The sequence below is a fragment of the Alligator mississippiensis genome, chromosome 2 (assembly GCF_030867095.1).
Source record: "Alligator mississippiensis isolate rAllMis1 chromosome 2, rAllMis1, whole genome shotgun sequence".
Lineage (NCBI taxonomy): Eukaryota > Metazoa > Chordata > Crocodylia > Alligatoridae > Alligator > Alligator mississippiensis.
In genome coordinates, this window is record NC_081825.1 from 138,224,091 (window position 1) to 138,247,973 (window position 23,883).

Sequence of the window (23,883 nt, forward strand, 5' to 3'; positions counted from 1 at the left end):
TAAATTTCTAGGGGCTCAACTAAAACACAGTTAGTGCTAGCCCAAGCCCAAGCCCACAACTGGAAAAACAGAATTGTACCACTTGAACACTCAAGATGCACAAAATTTCACCAGACATGCCATGGGTACTGGGGTTTAATCAAGATAGCCTTTGGTGGGGGAAGGTTAAGACACAACAGATAACAACTTAGGAAAACCCAAACAATACTTAACAGTAGATGAGGCAACCCCAGGGTCCTTTGACAATAGCCCCGACTCAACTTCCCTCATTAGGTAGCTGTCACAAACAGTCTCTCCTTGTGATAATAGGTTCCCAGATCATTGTCCTAGCTGAGCAATATGCATATTTCAGACAGGTAGATGCCTCACACTGAAGGGGCATGCCATTTCTGGGGCTCTACCACCTCTCTCAGATGAAGTAACCACTGCTCTGCGTCTAGGAAGGGAGACTCTCACCAGCTTTTGGCATGTGGGCTGCTGCTCTACTTGCTGGTTTTAAATCAGGCACTCCTGAATGCCACCACTCAGCTGCTCCCAGCCAGTGCTATAGCCACTCTGCTGCATCACAGCTTTTCCATGTTTCCTTAGAGCAGTTGTTGTGGTATTCCAGTTCCTGTGGAGGAGGATCAGGCATGTAGAGGACTCTAGTTGAGTCTTTTTCAGTGGTAAGAGAATGGAGTCAGTTTTCTTCATTTTCCCAACTAGAGAGGGGGACTAGTGGTATACTGGTCCCCAACTGGATGCTGAACACAGTAGGAAGATAGTCCTGGATGAAGTCTCTATCCGTTCTCTTTTCCTGCCCTTTCTTTTAAGAACTATGTCTCTCCAGCAGGTCTGTGTGACCCCTGATCCTGGCTGCCAGTTGTTATAAATTAATCTCTGCTTATTGGCACCTTCATTGTCTTGGCCAGGAGGAGTGGTCACAGTCAATTCATGATGACTGTTTCCATGCAGCTACTTGCAGACCTGCCACCCTCCCCAGTGCTGGGGAGACCATTCAACCTCACATAGGACATCATGCAGAAAAGGTGGGAAGGGCAAGGCATGCACAATGGTCTTAGAAATGTTCCAAAATGTCCCTGTGTTCCTACCTTTAGGACCAAACTGAGGGAGATGGTTTTAAACACTGATGGCTCCAGGCCACAGGCTTACCTCCTCTCATTGTTTGGCAGTAATAAGGGCCAGGTTCCATTTCTAGGCATCTCTTCTATCAAAGTCAAATCATAACAGCTTGAGTTCCTTGCCATAAATGGGTTCTCACAATAAGCAGAATTTTCCCACTGATAACCAAGTCCCTGGGTTGTGATTACACATTCTCTGGTTTCTGGGTGGGAGCTTGACTTTTACTTCCAAATACCACTTAGCATCACCAACAGTTCGGTGCTATTGTGTCAATTTCTAGCATGTAAGGATCTGCCCCTGGAATAGCTATGCACTTTTGTGTGTTGAAGATACAGAAAAAAATGAAGAGAACAGGTAGCTGCTATGTGGGTCAGCCCCTGACAGAACTGCATGTGAAGGTTTCTGTGAAACCAGTATTTCTGAACAGTCAGATGCTCAGTGTCTCATGACTTGGGCTGGGTTCAGCAGCTCTGATGGCATGCCATCCAGCAGAACTTTCTGACTTCTGCTGACTTCAACTGGTTAGGCAAAAAGTAAGGAAGTACCACAATGAGCAGCAATACAGGAGGCTCTGTGCTGCTCACGCAATAATTTGCATCTACATCCTTGCAGGAGTAAATGTAGGACTGCAAGCATGTCCTTGATTCCCATAAACTTCAAATCAAGTTAAACTTTAAATTGATTTACAGAGTGTATACTAAGTGCTTCCTTGATTTCAGGTTTCGGTGAGTTGTTTCCGTGGAGATAAATGATTTGTTTATTCATGCTATATTTTAGTGGAAAGCTTTGTTTTACAATAGTGCATCCCATTCTGGTAAAACCTGAATGATCACCCAAAATGCTGTTGGTTGACATTTACCATTTACTATCGATGTTAATGGTTAATCCCCATTCAAACCATCACATGATATCCTTGAGGACATGCAATAGTTAACTTTATGAATGTTTCAGGATAGAAATCATGTATTTTGCCAAATCACTTACACTGGGCTAAATTTTCTATGATACTCTTCATTTTGGCTACTGTAATTTTCCCCGGTAGACTATCCAAAGCAAAATGCCATTTCAACAGACTGAGCTGACACAGCTGATCCTGTGGACAAAAGCAGAATTCTACCACTTGAAGCTTCCTGGACTTATTTTTGTCTTAATTTTATACTTGGAAGAGTAAAAATCCACATATTACAGAATGGATTTTCAATGTGTGTACAGCATATTTGCTGTGTTATAGACACACCATTCTAGCATATAACTGACCAGTAAGATGGGTCAAAACTTTTTTACTCTAAGCCTTTTTTTTAATAAATACATTTTCAAGAGAAAATGTCTTTTCTTAAAAAATAGGTTTTTCATCAATTTTTTTCAGACTTTTTTTGTCTTTATTTTTTTTTTAAAGGAACATTTTCCAGTTTTCCAAAACTGGAAAATTTTTGACTGTCTGATTTTTAATTTTTCAAAGACAATTCAGAAATATTTTGTGAAAATTCCAATAAGATAAAAATAAAATAGTTTCATTTGAAAAAAAGAAGGAAATAGGACATATTTCCCAACCAGTAATACTGGCTAGTAAACTAATACATAAAGTAGGGAAAGTCAGAGAAAAGGTTATTACTTTTGCTGTGAAACAAAGTTCTGATTTTTGTTTTTTTTCTTATCCTTGTAAATGATATTCCCTCTGAGTAGAATAATAGTACGAAGAAAGGTGGCAGGGATGATGATGATGATGATGATGATGAGTTTAATACTAGCAGTGTTTTCTTTGAACAGGGTTATATCAATCTGAATTGTGAAGGGCTTTAGGCTGCTGGGAGTGGAATAAAACATCCATTCACCCAAAAAGAAGCTTTCCTATGGAATACCAGGATTACCTGAAAGATTCTTTTTCTGTAAGGAAGTAGTCTGGCTTGACCTTTTCTGGCCTACAACATTCTGTTAAAACACCAGCACATGTTATGAACCAAGAGATAATGCATTTCTATAGCATCTTCCATCTGGGGAATCTCAACGCACTTCAACGAGCTGAGTATAACAATGTTCTTGGGAGAAGGAAAATGATGCACGTGGCTGATGAAATTCATGCATAAAGAAGTTACATGAGTTTGGAGAAAAAAATGCCTCCCTCTGCACAGCAAAGAGTCACTTCAGGCACTGCACTCAGCACAGCTTTCTTATGCAGAGTGAAGCTGGAACTGGGGTGGGGCCTTAGCATATCTGTGCAAAGTGTGGTACTTGCACTCAGGGGCCATCCTTTGTAATAGTGTACAGTAGTCAAAGGGACACAAGGGGCTAGGACTCTGGCTGGCAGGTCCCTTGCCATCAACTGGGTCATGTTAGGGTCTTGGAGCACTAATCCAGCCATTGAGCTAGAGTAGATTAAGGAGGATGGCAAAGATGGGTTCTGGCCAATCAAAAGAGTATTTTAGGAAGGTGGGACATGGGATGGAAATATTAAAATTATGCTAATAATGGACCTCATGCCGCAGCTAAAATGGTGGATTCAGGAATGCAGCTCTGTAACACGATAGCATAAATTGGCATGTCAACTTTGCAGGAAAGGGAAAAGTATTCTTTTCTTTTCGTTTTCTTTATTTTGTGCTTTCACTTCAATGAATGTATTTGTATAAGAGAAGCAGAGGTGGTGTAATGATACGCTGCAGCAAAGAAAAGACATTGCAATTACATTGTGGTGCTCCAGCCACAGTCATTATGCACTTCCTTTATCTTCACTGTCTCACTCAATTGCATCGATTAGAGCCAGACATTCAATTTTTTGGATAATTTTCTCAGTTTGGCACTATGAAATAGCGTTTTTATTATCCTTATACTTCGTGGATCTGTATAATTTTGCCCTTCTTCACATATTTTGAAGTTGCACTAAGCTGAATTATACTAACTTACTTATTTGGCCTCTACTGGCCTCTTATCATTCATCATCATTGTATGGACTTTGTCCTTATAACAGTATTCATGTTGTCTATGCACAGGATGATTCTTTGGTTGTGAAAAGAGTATGGCTGAGGAAATGACATGGCTGAGAGAACATGCATGAGAGAACATCCCCACCTCTCCCTCCCCCCATTTGGCTATAATTTTTCTTTAATGCCAATCCCATTTCCCTTTTCTATTTTGTGAAGAGTTTCACTACTCCTGCTAGCCACATCTGAACATCTCCAGCATAAAAGTGGAAGTATTTTGCTGAGAGCAGTGTTTGAATGCACACTGTGAATTTATCAGCTCTTCTGTGCCAAACTGCTTGAGGTAAAGCTGATCCTACATGCAAAGGATAAACATTCCCTGCTGACGTAGTAAGTTAGCCTGCCCGCTGAGCCATCGTGGGCTAAAGTGTCTATAGTCATTATCTTCCCTAGCACTTAAGGTGGAGGTCTGGGGTGTAATTTTGGCACTGTTTTGTCAGCCTTCACAAATTTGCAAACATTCTGTGAATATTCACTTTTCACAAAGCAAAAAGGCTAATGGAAAAATACTGCAAAAGCTATCTGGACAACTCCTCTCTTGGAGTGCAAATTGTGCAAAAGGCTGTGAGGGTTGCACTCATCTGTAATACATAGGCAACACAAAGCAGTCTGGGATTCATAAATCAAACCCACAGTATCTTTAGAGACTACTTCCATTTTCTAGTTAACAGAATAGAGACCACACATACAATAAATACTAAAATAATTGTCACCTTAGTTACAGAGCTAATAATGTAGATATATTTAATACTAAAATAATACTAACAGTAACCTCAATTATAGAACTGCTCTTCCCCCAAAGGACTCCAAACACTTACCAACTTCATACAGGAGTCATCTGAGTCTACCACTGAAATGAAGTTACCTATATGATGAAACATGGCAGCTGTATAAATCACTTCACAATGATTTGGACAAGAAGTAAAAAAAAAACCATATGCTACTGGAATTGCTGGGGAATTTAGGTGTAAACTCCACACTAGGAATCTGGCTGGGACTCTAGAACTGACACACCAGCTCATGCAAAAAAGCATCATAGCCTTTTTAGTGACTACCAGTGGCATGGGTACAAGTTTGAGACCTCATATGATAAATAAAGGAAACACATCTCAAAGGATTTTATCAACATACTGCAAGGCAACCTAAGTTACCTGACGAATCTTAGTTACCCAAAGCTCACTGTTTTCTAAAAAAAAGTGTAGCTTAAAAAAACTGTCAAGGACCAAAAATTCTGCCTATTATCTAAATCATTCATTGGCCAAATCTTTTCAATATACCTCATTTTCTTGCATGCAGTTTGTACATTTTTTTCTAAAAAGGAAAAGAGAACCGCTGCTGGAAATTGGAGCATGCATTATATGTGAGGAAACACGGTAGGAGCAGTTTCTGCCACTTACTGAGCAAACGTTGAAGTCAAGTCTGCACATGATCCAAAGGGGGAACACAATGAGCAGGCTCAGGTCACTGACTGCTGCTATTCAAGAGAAGATTTTTTTTCTTCATTCTGCCTTTCAAAAGCAAAGTGCATATTTTATTCCAGAGCATGACATATGAGAGAAAATATGGTACTTGATGACACAGATGAATGTAAGCAGAATAGCTATCACCTGAACAGTATTTACTAATTATAAATATCCATAATATTCCAATCATATAAGGGATATATATTTCTTGCTAGCCCACCACTTGTCAGCACAGAAAGAGAGAAGAAAATGGCAAGTGAAAATTTGGAGGCAGATATCAGCTTGTAGAATCTGTGCTAGCTTCACTGAAGTTACTGGAATAAAAACAATTTACACTAACTGAGCATTTTCCCCGTAATATTTCTGAAGATCTCACAAAGACTCTTTCTTTGCTAAAGTGCCATTTATTTTGGCCACAGCTTTGCAAAGACTGGAAACGAGATCAGTCTGCTTAGTCCAATACAGCAGACCTATCATGAATTGTGTTGCATGATTCTGTAATATTGGTCCTTCAAACAACTTGATGAGCTCTGTTTCTGCTCTATTTTCTGTATCTGTCCCCATTAAACAGGTACATATTAAAACATGATGAAACTGGATCCCGCACTCGGGAACTAGCAGCGGGAAGGAGAGGATCCAGGCACACTTGTGTCCCGCACGCACGTGTGTCCCCTCAACTAACTAACTTACTGACCTGAGGTGGAGGAGGAAGCAGCAGCAGCAGCAGAGGAAACAGCAGCGGGGGCAGCAACAGCTGATCCCCCGAAGGTAAGTGGGGTGGAGGGACCCGGCACAGCTGAGCCGGATCCGGAGGGGAAGCCCCCCAGGTCCCATATAGCTGAGCCGGTAGGGAGCCACGCTCCCGAGCTGCGCAGCGCGAACAGAGCGTGCAAACAGGCGCGCTCTATAAGAGCATGCCGGCGTTTGCGCAGGCGTTCGCGTCGGCGGGCGGGCAGGAAGGGGCAGGAGAGAGACTCCTGTAGGGGTAGGGCGTAGACACCACACAGATCTACAAACAGCAGCTCGGAATGGTGTCTACGAGGAGTGCTGCTAGGGCCTCTGCCCAGGGGGACAAGGCTGACCGGGGCTGGTCTGAGGTCTTCACCCAGACTGAGCCCATGGGGGAGCTGATGTCCCCCTACCTTCTGGCCTGTGGGGGATCCCCAGCAGGGCCGGGGAGGCAGAGATTGGGGGCCCCCACACCTGTCCGGCAGGTGCCCGTCTTAGGGCTCTGGAGGCGCAGGTGAGGGAGCTCCGGGAGGAGGTTAGCAGGCTGAGGGGGATCAGGGAGGCAGAGGATGAAATTGACAGTTATTTCCTTTCCCTGCAGGACCAGGCACCTAAGGAAGAAGCATCCTGGGGAGTGCCCTCCACAGCACAGTGGCAGATGGTCACATCCAGGACCGGAGCTGCTCGCAGCGAACAGGTACCAGTTCCTCCGGTCCAACTGGAGAACAGGTACAAGGCCCTGGCGACCCTGCAGGAGATGGAAGGGGAGGAGGAAACCCTTGGGCAGGAAGAAACACCACATTCTTCATGCTCCGAACAGGTCAAGAGATCCAAGCAGACCCAGAGGAGGAGGCGACGAGTGCTCGTCATAGGCGACTCCATCCTGAGAGGTACGGAGGGGCCAATCTGTCACCAGGACCCCTCAACACGAGAGGTATACTGCCTGCCCAGAGCAAAGATTCGGGATGTGAAGGAGGTAATCCAGGCCAGGATCAAGCCCACCGACTACTACCCCATGGTCCTAGTCCATGTGGGTACTAATGATGCGGCCAGGAGAACCCCCGATCACCTGATGGTGGACTACACTGCTCTGGGCAGCGTGCTGAGGGAGTTCGGTGCACAGGTGGTATTCTCTTCCATCCTACCAGTGAACGGACGCGGAAGACGGCACGAGAACTGCATCCGAGAGACCAACTGGTGGCTTCGGCAATGGTGTCTCGAGGCAGGCTTTGGCTTCCTGGACAACGACCTGCACATCACGATGAGGGACATGCTCAGTTGGGATGGGCTTCACCTGTCCCCCAAAGGTAAGCGTGTGTTTTCTTCTAGGTTGGCGGATCTCCTCCGGCGGGCTTTAAACTAGGCTCGCCGGGGGGAGGGGAAGATGAGGGTGGGGGAAGCTGTGGACCACCAAACCATGTGGTACCCACAAGGACAGCCCAGCCTGAAGAAAGAGAACATTGGGAACCTGCAAGACATGGGGCGGCCAGCAGTATGGCACAGGTAAGAGACGAGAAGGTAAATAATAAGGGGCCCCTTGGGACTTGGAGTGGGGGGGCAGCAAAGGCACCTGTCGCAGGGCTCAAGTGCCTATATACTAATGCTAGGAGCATGGGAAACAAGCACTCCTGCTTGCACAAAACACCTACGACTTAGTAGGGCTAACGGAAACCTGGTGGGATTCGTCCCACGACTGGGCAGTACATATTGAGGGTTATAGATTGTACAGAAAGGACAGGGTGGGGAAAAAATGGGGAGGGGTTGCACTCTATGTTAATGAGCAATATACGTCAACCCTCATCAAGACGGAATCCAAGGATGAGGAAGTAGAAGGATTGTGGATTAGGCTACATGGGGGGCAAGGAGAAAGGGATTTGGTGGTAGGGGTCTGCTACAGACCCCCACTTCAAGGGGAAGAAATAGATGCGGGGCTCCTGAGGCAGCTCATGGAGACCATAAAAGCTAAAGAGGCGGTAGTCATGGGGGACCTAAACTACCCAGACATCTGCTGGGAGACACAGACAGCACAGTCCCACTGCTCACGCAGGTTTCTAACCTGTGTACAAGACCTCCACCTGACACAGGAGGTACATGGTCTCACTAGGGGGAATGCCATACTGGATCTGGTATTGGCAACAGGGGATGACATGGTAGGGGACCTACAGATCGGTAGCCATCTGGGGGACAGTGATCACCTAATAATAGAATTCACCATAAGACGTCGAGTGGGTAAGGTAACTAGTAGGCTGAAAGTACTAGACTTTAGGAAAGCTGATTTAAGTGAACTCAGGCGATTAGTCAAGGGCACACTGCAGAGTAGGAGTTTTGAAATGATGTGAGCCCAAGAAGGGTGGCTGTGCCTTAAGGAAATGATCCTTCAGGCACAAAGCGAGATGATCCCCATGTGGGGTAAAAGAGGGAAAGGGGCCAGGAGGCTTCCCTGGCTGACCGCAGAAATCCAGGGCAGCCTAAGGGCCAAAAGGGGAGCATATAAAAAGTGGAAAAAGGGAGAGGTCACCAAAGATGAATATACCTCCTCTGCTCGTGCTTGTAGGGAGGCAGTTAGACGGGCCAAAGCTACCATGGAGCTGAGGATGGCATCCCAAGTAAAGGACAACAACAAATTGTTTTTTAGATATATAGGGAGTAAAAGGAAGGCCCAGGGAGGAATAGGACCCCTGCTAAATGGGCAGAAACAATTGGTGACGTACAGGGGGGACAAGGCTGAACTCCTCAACGAGTTCTTTGCCTCAGTGTTCCTAAGAGAGGGGCGCGACAAGTCTCTCACTGGGGTTGTAGAGAGGCATCAGCAAGGCGCCAGACTACCATGCGTAGACCCTGAGATGGTGCAGAGTCACTTGGAAAAACTGGATGCCTTTAAGTCGGCAGGCCCGGATGAGCTCCATCCGAGGGTGCTGAAGGCACTGGCCGACATCATTGCAGAGCCACTGGCGGGAATATTTGAACGCTCGTGGTGCATGGGCCAAGTCCTGGAGGACTGGAAAAGGGCCAATGTGGTCCCCATTTTCAAGAAGGGGAGGAAAGAGGACCTGGGCAACTATTGGCCAGTCAGTCTCACCTCCATCCTAGGCAAAGTCTTTGAAAAAATTATCAAGGCTCACATATGCGAGAGCCTGGCAGGACAAATTATGCTGAGGGGAAACCAGCATGGGTTCGTGGCAGGCAGATTGTGCCTGACCAATCTAGTCTCTTTTTATGACCAGGTTACGAAAGGCCTGGACACAGGAGGAGGGGTGGATGTCGTATACTTAGACTTCAGGAAGGCCTTCGATACGGTATCCCACCCCATTCTGGTGAACAAGTTAAGAGGCTGTGACGTGGATGACTACACAGTCCGGTGGGTGGCGAATTGGCTGGAGGGTCGCACCTAGAGAGTCGTGGTGGATGGGTTGGCTTCGACCTGGAAGGGTGTGGGCAGTGGGGTCCTGCAGGGCTCGGTCCTTGGATCGATACTCTTTAATGTCTTCATCAGCGACTTGGACGAGGGAGCGAAATGTACTCTGTCCAAGTTTGCAGATGACACAAAGCTATGGGGAGAAGTGGACATGATGGAGGGCAGGGAACAGCTGTAAGCAGACCTGGACAGGTTGGACAAGTGGGCAGAAAACAACAGAATGCAGTTCAACAAGGAGAAATGCAAAGTGCTGCACCTAGGGAGGAAAAATGTCCAGCACATCTACAGCCTAGGGAATGACCTGCTGGGTGGCACGGAAGTGGAAAGGGATCTTGGAGTCCTAGCGGACTCCAAGATGAACATGAGTCGGCAGTGTGACGAAGCCATCAGAAAAGCCAATGGCACTTTATCGTGCATTAGCAGATGCATGACGAATAGGTCCAAGGAGGTGATACTTCCCCTCTATCGGGTGCTGGTCAGACCGCAGTTGGAGTACTGCGTGCAATTCTGGGCGCTGCAATTCAAGAGGGATGTGGATAACCTGGAAAGGGTCCAGAGAAGGGCCACTCGTATGGTTAAGGGCCTGCAGTCCAAGCCCTACGAGGAGAGACTAGAGAAACTGGACCTTTTCAGCCTCCTTAAGAGAAGGTTGAGAGGCGAACTTGTGGCTGCCTATAAGTTCATCACGGGGGCACAGAAGTGAATTGATGAGTATTTATTCACCAAGGCGCCCCTGGGGGTTACAAGAAATAATGGCCACAAGCTAGCAGAGAGCAGATTTAGATTGGACATTAGGAAGAACTTCTTCACAGTTCGAGTGGCCAAGGTCTGGAACGGGCTCCCAAGGGAGGTGGTGCTCTCCCTTACCCTGGGGGTCTTCAAGAGCAGGTTAGATAACCATCTAGCTGGGGTCATCTAGACCCAGCACTCTTTCCTGCCTATGCAGAGGGTCGGACTCGATGATCTATTGAGGTCCCTTCCGGCCCTAACATCTATAAATCTATGAATCTATGGATAAATGCATAGTGTAAGGACCTCATTAGAGATATTGGCATAAGTAGGGACCTATTTCATTTGTGGTTTCACATATTTCACAGAAACCATGACATCTGGGATCGTCCATGAAATCTGCAAAATCAACACAAAAAAGAAACTTTAAAATAAAATGCTGGCTCCCCAGTGGGAACCAGCAAACCTTGCTGCTGGGTGGGGAAGGCACCAGCTGTCAAAACCTCTCCACTACTCAGCACTGAGGGACAGGGCCACATGAAGGGCAATCAGCAAGATGGTGGCTGCCCCCTTGTCTCTCCTCCCCAGAAGGGCCTCTCCACCAATCAGCACTGAGAGGTGGGGCCTCTCTGCCAATCAACACCAAGAGTGGGGGCCACGACAAAATGACCATGAAATTAGAACTCCTCCACTGAAAAAAGAATGGAATTGCATGTTGTTGTTGTACATACATAACTCAAATAATAAAAATTCTAAGTTCACCTTGTCTAAAGGAAGATCTGGAAGGCCAAATTCCTTTTTGAGGGGCTGAAAAACAAGGACTCATTATTAACCATCAAAACAAAGTAATTGAAAACATGTACCATAAGGAACGTCACCCAGTGTTGAGATGAAAGCTAACTGATAATCTCTGAAGAGGATCCTAGTTGAGAGTGTAGTTCAGGGGTTTTCATAGTTTCATAGTTTCATAGTAGCTAGGGTCAGGAGGGACCTGAACAGATTATCTAGCCTGACCCCCTGCCACAGGCAGGAATGAATGCTGGGTTCACAAGACCTCAGACAGGTGATCATCCAACCTCCTCTTGAATTTGCCCAAGGTAGGGGTGAGGACCACTTCCCTGGGAAGTTGGTTCCATATTTTGGCCATCCTAACTGTAAAATATTGCCTTCTGATCTCTAACCTAAACCTATTCTCCATCAGCTTATTACCATTGTTCCTTGTCACCCCAGGTGGTGCTGGGGAGAAAAGGGCTCTGCCTATTTGCTGTTGATCTCCCCTGATGAGCTTGTAGGCAGCCACCAGGTCTCCCCTCAGCCTCCTCTTGCTGAGGCTGAACAGGTTCAGGTCCTTCAGTCTCTCCTCATAGGGCCTGTCCTGCTGCCCTCTCACCAAGTGGGTGGCCCTCCTCTAAATCCTCTCCAGGCTGGCCACATCCCTTATGAAATGCGGCGCCCAGTACTGAATGCAGTACTCCAACTGCGGCCGGACCAAAGTCACACAGAGGAGGAGTATCACTTCTCTGGACTGGCTTGAGATGCACCTTTGGATGCATGACAAGCTATGGCTGGCCTTGCTGCCTGCGGTCTAGGATTGGTGGCTCATGTTCATCTTGGAGTCAATAATGACTCCGAGATCCCTGTCTGCCTCTGTGCTTTCAAGAAGGGAACTCCCCAGCCTGTATGTATGCTGTGGATTCCTTTTCCCAAGGTGCAGCACCTTGCATTTGTCTACCTTGAACCCCATCCTATTCTCATCTGCCTACTTTTGTAGTCTGTCTAAATCTAGTTGCAGCCTCTCTCTCCCTTCAAGTGTGTCCATCTCGCCCCACATCTTATTGGCATCAGCAAACTTGGACAGCGTGCTTTCCACCCCCTCATCCAAGTTGCTGATGAAGATGTTAAACAGTGTGGGCCCGAGGACCAAGCCCTGGGGTACCCCACTGTTCACATCTTGCCAGGTTGAGTACAACCCGTCCACCACTACTCTCTGGGTGCACCCCACCAGCCAATTTTTTACCCAACCAACTGTGCAGGCATCAGTGCTGCAGTCGCTTAATTTATTGATGAGGATGGGGTAAGAAACAGTGTCAAAGGCCTTCTTAAAGTCTAGAAGGACTATGTCCACAGTGACACCATCATCCAAGGATTTAGTTACTTGGTCATAAAAGGCAATCAGGTTGGTCTGGCAGGACCTGCCTTTGGTGAACCCATGCTGATTGCCCCTAAGCATGATCTCCCCTGCAGGCCCCCACAGATGTGCTTCTTGATGATTCTCTCCAAAATCTTCCCGAGCACCGAGGTGAGGCTTACAGGCCTATAATTACTTGGGTCCTCCTTCCTCCCCTTCTTGAAAATAGGGACTACATTAGCCAGTTTCCAATCCCCTGGCACCTGGCCAATTGACCATGAATGCTCATACAGCCGGGCCAAGGGCTCTGTGATGACCCCTGCCAGCTCCCTCAATACACTTGGGTGGAGGGCATCTGGCCCTGCAGATTTAAAAATGTCTAGCCTTTCTAGAAGATCCATAACTACATCTGTGCTGACTGAAGGCTTGATAGAGCTATCCCCAAGATTGTTCCTACCTCTGGTAGGTTGGATATCCTGGTCCCTGTTCAGGAAAACAGAGGCAAAGAAACTGTTAAAAATAACAGTTTTCTTGTCTGGCATGGCCACAAGATTACCGTTTGTGTCTTGTAGCAGCCCTACATTGCCTGGTGCCCTCTTCTTGGTCCCAATTTACTTGAAAAAGGACTTTTTCCTGGACGCTAGCCTGAGTTCCATCTCTGCCTTGGCCTTCATGATAGCCCTCCTACACTCCCGGGCTGAGGAAGAGTACTCCTCCTTGGTGATAGCTCCTCCCTTCCACTGGTTGTACACCCCCCTTTTAGTCCTCAGGCATTGCTGAATGCCCTTGCTGAGCCAAGGGGTTTTCTGAGCACTCTTACCCCCCTTGCTTCTCTCAGGGACTGTTACACTTTGGGCCTGGAGGATCGCCCCCTTAAGGTACGACCATCCCTCATGGACTCCCATCTCCTCTACCTTCTGGGCCCTTAGTGCCTCCCCCACTAGTCTCTTAAGCTCATTGAAGTTGGTCCTTCTGAAGTCAAGGGCTTTAGCCTTGGTGTGAGCCCTAGACGCCCTGCATTGGATAATGAAATCCATCAGGTGATGATTGCTATTGCCCAGGTGGTCAAGGACCTGCAGTCCCCTCACCAGGTCATCCCCTGTGGCCAGGACCAGGTCCAGCAAGGTGTTACCCCTAGTGGGGCTGTGCACTTCCTGGACAAGGTGAAGGTACTGTAATACCAGCAGGAACCTACGCGAGCAGTCAGACCTAGCTGTCTGCTCCTCCCAGCAAATGTCTGGGTAGTTTAGGCTACCCATGACAATAACATCCCTTGACCTAACCACCTTTTTTAAGAAGTGTACCCCTTCTGGTGGCGGTGGCTAGATGTGGAGTGGTGTGGAGCTTGCACACGGTGGCAGTGCGGGGTGCTGGATGGTGGCAGAGGTGGCTGCATGTGAGCTCTCCCCCACTCCCTGTTGTCTGGCTGGCCAGGCAGCACCTGTTTGGCCTGCAGAGGGGAGCCGCTGCCCTTGCCCTACCCCCCTAGCTCTACTCCTGGGAGGTGATGGCATGGGTTGGTGGGTGGTGGTGCTCTGTCCCCACCTGCCCACGTGTACCCCCTAGCACCTTTCCAAGTACCCCTGGGGGTACGTGTACCCCCAGTTGACAAGCTCTGGTGTAGTAGGTTCGGGGTTTTGCTCACTCAGCACAGTCTTTCAGGCTTGATCACAGTCTTTTGCCACTGCCTTTATTCCTCTGGGACAAACTTCCTCCCAGCAGAAGTCAACATAAATAATCCAATCTGTAAATCAAATGGATTGTAGCACATGGGGTCTTCTTCCAGCCTGAAGAGAGTCCTCAGGCATTGTTCTGCTGCCACATGTCTGCTTTCTCCCTTGTCTCTCTGTTGCTTTCAGCCACAGGAAGGGCTCACTTAGAGTCTCTTTGCTATACTTGTGGTCCTCTGGGAGAGAGGCATTCTTGACATAGCATCCAGGCTCCTCTGTGAGTTGACCCACCGGCTCTCTCCCACCCAACACTCCATCCTCATTTGCAGCCCTCTGACTTGCAGCTTGCAGCTCTCAGCTTCTAGCCCACAATTCTGTTTTGCCCTGACTACCCCTGCATCTGTTCCCTGGGAGCCTTTTTGCTGCCTGGATGCCAGCTAGTTATCTGCCTCAGTTGGTCCCATTCCCTAGGCAGCCTGTAATCAGGTTTTGCTGTCTGTACCTGGGCTAGTCCTCCTAGCAAGCCTGCAAGCAGCTGGCTGCAGCCCGTGAAAGCTGCTACACACCCCTTGAAACATGCAGCCTATTACAAACCACTACTAAACAATGAATGTGGATACAAAACTTGATAATCCTATCACCTCTGGACATCTGGATGAAATACCTTATAAAAATTCTTCACTTAGCTGTGGGGGAGGGGGTCTTCATGACCAACCCATTCTATTATCATATAACCAACCAAAGTGTAGATTAATAACTATATCTGTAAATCTAAAAACAAAAGTTCCTGTCTTAATTTGGGGATAGAAAGAGCTTCCCTTCACATTTCATACTGGTGTACTAAATCCTACAACCCTAGGAACTGGCACAGGTAGCTGGCAAGGAAAGTTCCCACTTTTCTATAGGGGATGCTGGGGATTAGGGTCACAAGACAATGAGCTAAGGAAAGGGGGACAGACACAGGTAAATAAACATTAAGATACATACACGTAGGATCTGGGTAACAAAGTAAACAGTGACACTGTGGTGAAATCACCCAAGAACAGGTAATTGGTAAAAAAAAAACACTGACACTGCGATACACTTGAGAACTAGGGACCTACCAAAATTGTGATTTTGCAATTTTCACGGAAACCATGATTTCAGGTGGTGTCTCTGAAAAAGTGCAGGCACCATGAAAAAACATGAAATTGTGAAGCACAAAAAATCCCAAAAGGACAGCTGCAAACAGAGAAAGTGATGGGAAGTCCTTGCATCCTGAAGCATGGGGGGAGGGACGAGGAGAGAGGGGATGCAGAGGGATGAAGAGGGAGCAAATGGGAGGCTGAGCCACTGACATATGCTCAGTCCAGAAGCCAGTCAGGGGCCAGCCATGGAAATGGAAGGGTTTTGATGCCAGCTTTTAAAGTGCCCACAGGCATGCCGCTGCAGCATGCTGCCACCTGAGGAGGATTCTTCTTCAGCATGCCCGCTGGGAACAAATCCTCTAAGATGGCCACATATGGTTCAGCGCTGGACTGTGCATGACAGTAGGGCTGTGTGAAGCTTTGGTTGCTGATTTGATTCGGTGGAGATTCAGCCCAATTTGGTGGCTGAATCTCCAAATCCAAATCGAATCAGGAGACCCTTCAATCTCTCTGAATCAAATCAAAGAGATTTGGAGAGATTCGATGATTTGGACATAGACACAGCTTTAGATGTCTTTTCTACATACGTCAAGGTACCAGGCAGCTTATGAATGCTAAGATGGTGGGGTGGATAGAGCCAGGGGGTTGGATGGATCACTGAGCTGGGGAGGCGCGGAAGCGGGGTCCCCCATGCACTTGGCGGTGGACCCAGAAGTGGACCGGAAGTACTTCAGGTCCACTTCCAGATCCTCTGCTGAGCATATGCAGGGCCCCCCTGCACTTCTGTGAGATGCTCTATCTGCCCCACCATCTCAGCGTTCATGAACAGTGCTTGGTACATCGAGGTACATAGAAAAAACATATAAAGCTCTGTTTATGGCTGAATCACTGATTCTCCAAATCAACATCGAAACTTCAGATTCAGCTGAATCAAATTGGGACAGTGATCCAAATCAGCGAATCAAATCACTGTCCCCCAATTCAGGCCGAATCAAAATCTGAATCGAGTATGGCCCATTTTGCACACCTCTACAAGACTGTATCCTGCACATAGATGGTACTTTCCTGTACCTCCTGCAGTGTAACTCTGGATGGATACAGGAAAACCAGGATAGATCAGCACTTGGAGTCTGAGGCACACATGAAGAGGAAGGTTGCTGCAGAGGATGAAGGTCAGAGCAAGAAACAAGTGACCATGCTTGAGAACTGTCAAGCTGTCCTTGTGAAAACCAGTGCAGAAGGGACCTGTTCTAGACAATAACAGTGAAGTGGAACCAGTACTACAGGTACGACCCATTATAGCCACCATGGTTCAGACAACCATCTGCCCCTTTCCTTAGCGTTGTTTGCATTTTGGACCCCAACTAGGTGTATTTGCTGAGTTTTGACCCCCAGCTACTGAAAGCAATCCTGGGATGAGGGAAAGAGCATCATAATGAATATGCTGTTTACATGAACTTTGTCAAAGACTGCCTGATGCCTGGGCCTGTGCCTGTATTCTGGGACTCTTTCTGTGATGAGTTTCCACATCTTTAAGCCTTGGCAAGACACTGTCTCACCATTCCAATGAACTTGGTGGATGCGAGTGTGCCATCTCAGTGTATGGACAAGTGTTCACCCCACAGAGACAAAGGATGTCTGCGGTGATTGTGGTTGGGTACACTATACTTGCATTTAATACACAGCATGAACTGCCTGTCTCAAGGTTAGCATTCAGTTTTGGTAAACTCCTTTTTATATTGTCCTTTAAAGTGTACATCATTGCTATTAGTTACAATTCATGCTGTGCATACCTTTATTTTCATAAGATATTTCACTTTAGAGTATAATTAAGTGCCTAGATGGTATTAGTTAATAAAATGTATAAATTTGGTATTTAATAAAGTATATGAAGTTCGCATTAGTTAATAAAGTGTATGTAGTTAGTATCATTTGCAATTAATGGCGTGCATTGCTTTATTTTATTAAGATATTTCATTTTAGACCTTAATGAAGGGCTTAGAATTCTTAACAATGTGTCAGTTAATGGCTTCCATGGGGCTTAATTGGGCGATTAAGCTTGTGGAAGTCATTAATTGACGCGTTATTAGGAAGCGGTGGTTTGTGGCCATTTGGAAATTTGTGGGGAGGGGTGGGACTTCTGGAGTCCCTTGGCCAATCAGAGATGAGGGGGGCCCACCATGCTCACGCACGAAAATGGCTGCCTAGCCTGTCATCTGTCTGCAAAATCTGCTGGAACCTGCCTCAATTTCAGTAGACCCCTATTGAGAACCTTGAGCCCTCCCACAACTCTGGAGGACTCCAAACTAGTCTCTGGTCCCATAAAACATTTAAGTGACATCTGCCTGGACTCTGTTTCTGAGCCCCACTGCTACAGCCTGCAGTCTTAGCTCCGCTGCTCCTTCCTGGCCATGTGTGTGTCTCTCTCTCTGCCATGTGACACTGCTCATTCCACTTTCTCTTGACCCCTGATTTTTTTCTGGGAGTTGTAATGCATGTTGCAGTTCCTTTTTCCAGTTCCGTGGAGGCTTCTGGGAGTTGAAGTTCATGTTACAACATTATAGAACATGGCATTCAACATCACAGCACGTTACACTGGCTTTGTGTTTGTAGACAGGGCTGATGTTCCACTAGCAAGCTCCGTGTAGATCATTGCCTGAAGTTCATTGCCTATAACTTAACTGTCACTTACAAAATTTACTGGAAATCCATTGATTTCACTATAAAATGAGTTTCTGCTTTATTTATTCATTAACTTGAGAGACATCACTTAAGAAGATAATGTGACAGGAAAAATATTCTTTCATTGAATTCTATGATTATTTGTCACTGGGCTACAGATGGGGTCAGCAGCAAGAAAAATGAAGGCGTGAAAGTGAGAAACAACAGTTTTGTAACACTGAAGATTTTGTTTCCTTGTGTTGGTTGTAAATATGGTTGTATTCAAGTAGACAGAGGCATGATTTAGGAACCATATTTTGCCTCTTCTGGACCATTGAACTTGTTTTGGAGTAATGGAGTGAAGCAGAAATTTCATGAGCTACCCTGTTTTGTGAGATGGAGCTTTGGAAAGCAGGCTACTTAGAAGCAGGTCCTGGTGTGTCTATAGAATTAAGCAGCACACACTCCCCCTTGGGAAAAATAATGCTCCTACAAGTCCATGGAAATCTTGCCCCTGATTTCAATGAGGCCAGCATTTCACTCTTAGTATATGCTCCTAAATGTCAGCACCGGAAGGGGGCGGGGGAACAGACAGCATCTCTGTCTCACTGATCATGACCTGTGCGGGCTGTGGAGTTCAACAGCCTTTATGGACAAGGCCAAGTCAAGTTCTTGTCCATCACTACCTCCATCTTTGTTCTTACCAGCCCAGTAAAAAAATAGAATTTAGCCCAAATGTATAAGACTCTCTTTCTCCTGCTGAGCTAGTGCAGCTGGGGATTTTTGAACAATCAGAGCAAACTGAAAACAGCCCTTTTAAAATGTTGTTCTAAGCAGATATTGTTTACAGTTGGTCTGACAAGATGAAACCAAAGTATAAATCAAACTTAGGGCACAAATCTTGTTAGTTGCCATGTTAGTAAATCAACTCACCTAAATAATCTTGAGCCTTTGACAATGATGCAGCCTCTTGGACTGAACACTCAGCTCTTGCTGCGCAGTGAACTTGATCTCCTGACATTTCGAAGGATTGAGATTCTATTTTTGATGGTTCAGTTTATGCTTTACTATAAACTATTTTGAGCAGGGCAGAACTGGATCCAAGCAGCTGATGTTCAGGTATGGAGTCAAGCTGTCTGTCTCCTCTGGCTAAGTAGACGAGGTTAGAAGCGGTGCATTATGCGTGTTTGTGTGCTTGTGTGTTTCCCAACTGGAAATGATGGCAAAACATAAAAACAGAAGGAGCCAAATAATTCAAAACCCATAAAAGATGTTCCTGGGAATTTGTCCTGGGAACTTGTCCTCTTTTAACTTTTCCATTTTAAGGGAAAATGAATATTTTTAATCTGTGCATCAGCGCTCACTCCCATAATAGAAAGCTTGTGGTGAAAGAATGTTATTTCTATTTTATCTTTACTGTTTGGTACTGTTTGGCAAGAAATTGTATTCTTTACAGCTTCAGGTACTAGGCCTCTCAGATCTGACAGCCCTTAATTACTCAAGACATGATCTGCTGAAAGCTACATCTGGAAATGATGTCACTTTTTGCTATTGGCATTGGAAAATCTTACTTAAGTAAAATGCATCCTCTTAAGCACTAAGCCTTGAAAGAAATGAGTTCAGCTGAGCACTCCCTTTTACAGCTTACGTTGCAATGAAAAATTGCACGTGCCTTTTATTTAATAGTTTTGGCATCTTCCCATGTCTGAGCATTATATTCTATCCCAGTCTCTCTATATCTTTGTCACTTGTCCTGTCCCTAAGTTTCCCAAATCCAGGTGTTCCCCATATGCTATTTTCTTCCTGGGGCAAAAGGGAGTGCATACTCTCAAACTCCCAGTCTGATCAGTATGTTATTTATGGATGGATAGACCAAATCTGCTAACACAACAGCAAGATGCTTCTTTACATCCTTTCCTATGTTGATTCATAATCTTGCTTTTCAAATGATCTTGTGAAAGGCAAGCCTGAGTCTTCCATTGTAAATGTTGTCTTATATGTTGCTGATGACACTGTAAGTTTAGTACCTTTCTGGTATACTGCAGTTTGACCATGATAACCATAGGTTGTATTTGATTAGGCTGATCTATGCAATAATAAATAGGGGAGATAATCTACCCTAACAATTATAATAACAATAATGATTTGTGTTGCAATAGTGTTCTGAATCCTTTGAAGAGATCAGGGCATCATTGTGCTATGTGTGGTACAAACATACTTTATAGCAGTGGCTTTAGACTGAAGGTACCCCACATTATACCTGAGGAACCCTTTGTTAGACTTCAGATGCCCCTCTGGAAATGCCAGCTTTCACTCATTTCTTGACTACAGAAAAATAATAGAAAAATTCTTGTGCTGCAAAGAACTCAGAAAGCCCACGACAGGTCAGAATAGTTTTGACATTATGGATTTCTGTTTGAAATCTCAGTGTTTCTCTTGTGAATCATATATAGGTGGTTGTACACCTAGTATTGTGCAACACCCCATGGCACCTTTAAAAGGATATCAAGACACCAAAGGGTGCCATGGCACCTTGGTTGAGAATCACTGCAGGGGAAGAGGAGGACAATTATTTGTTTAATAAACTTGAAGAGAAATCAGAGACCCACATTATCTAATTTATGCTTGCAGCATGTAGGATAAAACTTTCCCAGCCATTCCCTAGTGTAGAGAATGTTCTAATTAAAAATACAGAATATTGAAGGACTGACACCATGAATTTCTCTGGCACATTAACCAACAGGATGGTTGGCAGAACTGAAACATCCATGGGCCATCACAGAAGTTGTCATCAGTCAGATTTCACTTTTTTCATGCTCAGGCTGGTAAGCAAGATGGCACATGCTAATATATTTAGCACATATTGTCCTGCATCAATGTGATTAGACTAACATTTTATAATGTCTTCTTATAGTAAGTCACCCATTGCTTTGATTAGAATCCATTTGTGCACTGTATGGTGGATTCTGTTCAAAAAGTATATTGTCATGGATGCACCAGAGTATGCTGGGGCAGTGCTATACCACCTGTCATCATAATTAGACCACCTATTGACAGGAGGAGGTTCAAACACAATTGGCCAGCAATAGCTGGCAGTGGCCGTGTAACAGTAGGACTACTGCTGGCAATAACAAATTAAAAACAGGGATCCTATCAATGAAAGTACAAAAACCTGGCTCTGGGATGGTCCAGTCAGCTTGAGGTAGCACTATGGAGTCTACGATGGAGGTCCTGGCTGTTTAGGATGGAGTCACACTGAAGAAAGAGCAAAAGGTTGTGAGATACAAAAAGAGGAAGAAAGCACTGATTTCTGGGGGAACATCATTCCATTAGATAGCTGGAGTATGTGCTGCAGAATGGTGGGGTACTACACTTTATCTCCTGGTAAGTCCTTAAGAAAGATGAAGAATGAAGTCACCCATATTCAGCCAATGGGAAAGAAAAGCTAAAAAAAAAAAATCATTAACAAAACCCAATCCCTTCAGGTTTACTTTAGATTTTAATTACGTAACCAATGGAATAATAACATCCTGCTCATGTAACTGCTTTAAAGGGATCACACATTTCATTCGGTCTTTGCAATTAGACTATGATATTAAATACTAATAAAAAATGCTCAAAGGCTGCCGACAAGAATAGCCGTATATTGTAATAGACATGTATTAGTACTCATGGATTATAACAGGGGTTGTCCAACTTTACTGGGGCCAAGGGCTGCACATGGGGCCAGCATGCACTCCCCCAATTGCACACTATGTGGAAGGTGTGCTGTACCCTGGGATCCCATCACCCCACCACCATTGCAGCAGCATGCATCCCTCCATGTAGTGCTGGCAGTGTGCAGACCCCTGCTCTCTGCCACATTGACTGTGCAGAGGGCATACAGACCTACCCTGTGTGCTAGTGGGAGAGGCAGCAAATGGGCCCACAAGCTGCATGTTATCACACAGACCACCAGTTGTACAGCCCTGGATTATAGGAAGGCTCAAAATCTTTGGGAAGGTAGATATACATGGAAGATCTAAGGGGTGACTACTAGACTACTAGGTAAGGGGCACATTTCCTCCTATTTAACAAAGGACAAGCTTGGTTGGTGTTAGGGAGTAGGAATAGCAATTTTTAAATGATGTCCTATAGACCACTTCATGGCTGTTACTTAGGCAGGCTTCTAGGACTAGGTGAAGCTGAGGATCTCATCACTCCTCAGCTGCTCAAAGATTGGGAAGATTTAAAGTTGGCTGAAAGCCAGCCATGGCTTTTGCTGCCCATGGAAGTTCTGTGTGGCCCCTCTGAGTAGCGTAACATATACTCTTTCTCCAGAATGCTTTTTAACCAGCTGAGCATACCACAATACACCACGCACTTCCTCCACCCTTACATTTGTTGTAAATTTAATGAAGGTTGAAACAGAAGGGTTAACACAGTAGGACAGAACCAAGTTGCACAGTTATATGTCGAAATAAAAGCAATGTGCATAGTAGGTGACCATGGGAGATTTGCTATTAATAAATGTAGATTTTTGCCCTTGGTGACTAAAAATAAACAGAACAGCTACAGTGTCTGCAATTCTCCGGTTGCTTTCATATTAGTTTATATAGACAGCTTTGCCAACACCAACTCTTAAAAAAAAACAGGACTTGGTTTTCCAAAAAATTATAAGATTAGCTTAAAAATATTAAGATTTAAAAATGAAATATTTGTGCTGTTCTTTTTATTTTCCTTCCCCTTTGAGAGCTTTCAGGGTATGCTCAGTTCATACTTCCAAGTTTTCCTCTACAAATTTATTTTAGGCCAAAGCAAGTCTAATCTAAAATCACCAGTTGCCAGGGGTCAAATATTTACATAGAACCTCAAAGATTGTAAGACAAGTGCAAAAGTTGGCAAACTTGTATCTGATCCAATATATCATCTTGCTTAAATATAATATGAAAAACATGCTATCTGCCTTATTTTCAAATATGTTATATATATATATATAACTTATATATATATATATATATTATATATATATATGCTGGTTCCTTATGAAGTAGGCTATTGCCTTTCCTGGTGTTGTTCTTCTGACACCTTTCACAAATCTTTAATTCATGTTAAAGAGGGGATAAGGATTTAAAACTACTAAAATCTCTCCAATTAATTGAAATTGTACTACCTTTCAGATATTGTTTCATATATTTGTCCTCAGTGTCAACAAGAACTTGCTCCCTCCCAGCCTTGCTGCTCTTTGAAGCTGTGGTGAGACAGCAGTGTTGACTTTGTGACTGGGTTTGTCATTTCCATAGCAACAATCTGATGTCATCATCGCAGGGTTCTGACTTCACTGCAGGCTCCAACAAAAAGCAAAGTTGGGCTGTGAGAACACTTATTAAGGACTTCAATAACAGCAGATGGATCTCAAAAAACCTCCCAAAACCTGGCCAAACAAAATTTTATTCAGGTGTCAATTCTCTCTTGCTTTCTAGGTTTGTTCTGGTGGGGAAGTCTGTCTAAAAAGAAAAAAAAAAAGAATTAAATCAGCGTGTAATTAATCAAACACACTGCCAGTTTCCCAGTAGGCAGATAGCAAAATCAGCTAATTACTTCATTCAAAAACATCTGTTAACCTATTTGTATAGGGCTGTATTTTCCCCGTTACTCCCTTGATCCCATCTCAAATACAGGGTGTCAAATTAGTTTCTCTCTGCTCTCCAGACACTGACTGGTGTCAGTGAAAAGTTGCAAACATCTACAATAGTTTGTTTCTAATTCCTTCTGAGATATTTTATTGTCAGCTCCTGGAACCATCTTAAGTGTCTGGATAATCTAACTCCTTTCTGACTCTTTTTGTGTCTTCCTCTGTTTTCAGTTATTTTTCTTTTTCCTTT

The 23,883-nt window shown here is 45.0% G+C and overlaps 1 long non-coding RNA gene across 1 annotated transcript in view; it reads right to left on the reverse strand.

Moving 5' to 3' along the window:
- The window catches only part of LOC109285858 (uncharacterized), a 39,607-nt gene extending 16,082 nt beyond the window's left edge, over positions 1-23,525 (reverse strand). Inside the window, exons 1-5 of the long non-coding RNA XR_002093754.2 lie at positions 23,172-23,525; positions 21,192-21,274; positions 18,953-19,229; positions 5,495-5,601; positions 4,916-4,962 (exon numbers count right to left, since the gene is read on the reverse strand). This is a non-coding gene — a long non-coding RNA (uncharacterized LOC109285858). The remainder of the gene's footprint in view (positions 1-4,915; positions 4,963-5,494; positions 5,602-18,952; positions 19,230-21,191; positions 21,275-23,171) is intronic.
- Positions 23,526-23,883: the final 358 nt, after the last annotated feature.